We start from the raw sequence: 3816 nt of genomic DNA, 5'->3' as shown, positions 1-3816 counted from the left end.
CGTGAGTAAGTTTGGATCGCCTTTCCCTGCGGGGAGGAGAGTCGACCTCTTCTTCGTCACTGGGGTCGTCGCTCTCCTCGTCCCCCTCTCCGTCAGAGTGCCACTCGCCGCTTTCACCTCCGCTTGCCTCCCCCTCCGGGTCCTGCTCCTGCTCTCCGTTGGGCATCGAATACATTTCAGCAAAGGCCTAGAAGAAAACAAGCAAGACAAACACTACAAAAAAATACACTTCCGTGATGGTACGTGTTTGTCACAGTAGGTCGCGTTTTTTGTCATGCATGTACATCCATGACAAATTTATGACAGAATCAAGATAGTCATACCTGTGCTGTCGTAGAAGTGTTCCATGACATTACCAAAATTATCATCACGGAAGTGTCCACTTCCATGACGATAAATCGCGCCTCACAGAAGTGCTTTCGTCAAGGGTACCGACACGTGGCATCCACTGTAACGGAACGCCGTTAAGCTATCGGGTCGGGTTTTGGATCCGATAACCCGTTAACAGCCCCGACCAATGGGGATTTTCCATGTGTAAAATCATCATTGGCTGGAGGAGACACGTGTCAGGTCCGCGTTGGCACAGATGTCACTCATCCAATGGGCGAGACGCGCCTATGATATGTTGACACGTGGACCGGCCCATCAAGTTTAAATGGGCCGGCCCAACTGAAGGCCCACAAGATTTTGCGGACCATAATGGGCCGGCCCAGCTAAAGGCCCACGAGATTTTGCGGACCATAATGGGCTGGCCCAGCTAAAGGCCCACAAGATTTTGCGGGCCATAATGGGCCGGCCCAGGTAAAGGCTCACAAGATTTTTGTGTGCCATAATGGGCCGGCCCAGGTAAAGGCCCACAAGATTCTTGCGGATCATAATGGGCCGGCCCAGCTAAGGGTCCACGAGATTTTGCCGACATTAATGGGCCGGCCCAGCTGTAGGCCCACAAGATTTTGAGGACCCTAGTAGGCCGGCCCATTAACTGGCTGCCATGTTTTGGGCCAAATGCCGGCCCATATTTGATCCGGTCCATTAATGGCCTGCCACGCTCCGGGCCTAATAGTGGCCCATATGAGATCCGGCCCGTTAAAAGCCTACCACGTTCTGGGCCAAATTACGGCCCAGATCAGGTCCGGCCCTTGAAGAGGATTTGGGCTCAATTATGGCCCATATCAGATTCGGCCCGTCAACTGGACACTATGCTTTTGGGCCCACTTGCTAAAGGCCCACTTAGTAATTCAGCCTGATATTAGTTTTGGCCTGTTAAAGGCCCATTTAACATTTTGGCCCGATATTAATTTCGGCCTGTTAAAAGCCCGTCATATAGTTGGGCCTAACTACGGCCCGGTTTGCATCCGGGCTGCTCGCAGCCGATATCTGATTGGGCCAAACAAGGACCGAGACAATTTTGGCCTGTTAAAAGCCCGTGATTTGATTCGCACAATCATGGGCCGGGGTTCATTTCGGGCTTCTGCCGACCCATGAGCTGTTCGGCACGTTTCAGGCCCAACCTACATCGTGATTGCATGACGGCCCGATTATGTACTGTAATTTTACGGTTTGGCCGGTTTACTGCGAAGACAGGATATATATACAGTAAAATAACTGCAGCATCGTGAATAAGAAAAAATCTAGACTATACAATAAAGAAATTACGGCATATTACATCCACTGGGCATCAAAGTTCGCCACTATGATAATAAAGCACAAGCAGACAGCAGATTACATACACTGGGCATCAAAGATCGCCACCAATGCAAATAAACACGCCGACAAAATAATATACAAAACCGACAACACTTCAATAGAGTTCAAGAAAGGTTAGCCCTGCTGGGGAGCTGCAGCGCGAGCAGCTGAGCAAGATGATGAGACTGCGCTTGTTCAACACTTATATCTTCCTCACTCTGAAAGATAAACAAGCAGACAGATGACAGGTTTTGCACATAAAAGTATCAGTGCTGACAATTCATCACATTTCTTACTGACGAATAAAGTGACACAGTTTAAAATTGCATTAACACAATATGGTATTGTTCAGGTCAAGACATGGCAGGAAATGACATTGTGAAGGAGTTGGCAGCTTCACGACACCACTGGATTACACATCAAGAACTCATAAGTATCAATGGTTAGTGTGCTGTCAATTTATACCATTTCAGATTGGCAAATAAAGAGACGGTTTAAATAATAGTAGAATGATATGACATTGTTCATAGTTAAGACATTGCAGAATATGACATTCTGCTGTAGTGGGTAGGTTCACCACACCACTCGATTACGGATGAAGAACAGAAGCATACATGCAGTGCAAAAGAAGATCACTTGCTCTGTATAGTTTAATTTACATGGTATGAAGAAGGAACTTGGTTGTACAACTGAAAACTTAAATTGAGAAAGGACAAACTTTTGTTTATGAACTACAAGCAATTTGATGCAAACACCAAAAATAAACAGCTGTTGCAGTCATGCCTAACCAAATATATACAACAAAGTTTGAAGGCTTGAGATGGACAAACTTACATTATTGGTGAAGACAGGCTCTATCAAGGCCTTGTCCATGCTGATGGGGGGGGGGCAATTCAAGAAGTTTACCACATAATCTTCTTCAAAAGCATTGCCTTTATTCTACATTTTGTTAAGAGTAAATATAGATGTAATAATATACAAAAAAATGGAGAATATTTAAGATAAGATGAAGAGTGATGCCACATAACCAAGTAGCTATAAATGTAAGTGCAACGATACAGGCAAAAGGTACAGCCAAGAGCAATGCATAGCTAAACTTCTTCAGTACCAACCTTATGGTAAGAGTAAATATAGATCTGATGTGTAGAAAATGGAGGGCAAAGGAAAATAAGCAGCAGAGTGATGGTACATGAACAACTACCTGTCATTATAAGTACACTGATAAAGGACAGCATGTACTTACAAGAACAATGCAGAGCTAAAAAAAACATTGGCATTGGATATATTCTATATAATGTAACCATTCATACAGATCAGATAATTTGGAGCGAACAATTGATAAGCAAGCTATCATGCATACTGCTGTCACATAATGAACCAGGTATGTATGCAAGTACAGTGATACAGGACAACAGGTACTAACAAGAGCAAAGCAGCGGGCAGCATATTTGCGATATCCTGTCGTTCTTGTCAAACCAGAATTCTTCTTCAAGCAGATTTCCTGCAAAAAAGATCCGTAAGGCACATGCGGAAAAGTAGAAGTTCAAATTGTCATGTGATTTCATAGACAGTACCTCATCCTGGGAACAAGACCAGTGCATAACAAGGTTTTTCCATTCAATTTCTTCTAAATTTAGCACAGGAGACTTCACCGGAAATTCGTTTATAGACTTGCCATCAAAGTGTGATTTCCTCAGGTAACACCGATACTGCTGCAATGCTTCCTTGAAAAGCACAAGCAAGCTTTGCTCGTCATGACTATCCAGATTGACCGTCGCCTAGTTGCAACAATGTAATGTAAATCATTGATGTGTTCAATCAGCAGAAAACAGGAAAATAATAACCATGAATAATAGCACTTACACGTAAGTTGGACAGGAAGATGTGAAAATGGTGTTTGTCTTCACAATAATCTTCCCATGATGGGAATATATGCATGTAGTCCCTAACAACATTGAAAGCATTGTCTTTTAAACTGGGAATAAATGGAATGGGGTTCCAATCTGCAGGAATTGGCCATCTCTGCAGTTGGGATAGGTCTTCGGCCGGTGGACTTGCTGTACTTTTTGCTGGAGTGGGATTTTTCTGTGGTATAGCTGGTGCTATGGCAAATGAAATCGGTATACCTTT

Source organism: Triticum aestivum, chromosome 2D, assembly GCF_018294505.1.
Source record: "Triticum aestivum cultivar Chinese Spring chromosome 2D, IWGSC CS RefSeq v2.1, whole genome shotgun sequence".
Classification (NCBI taxonomy): domain Eukaryota; kingdom Viridiplantae; phylum Streptophyta; class Magnoliopsida; order Poales; family Poaceae; genus Triticum; species Triticum aestivum.
Note: the sequence above shows the minus strand (reverse complement) of the source record.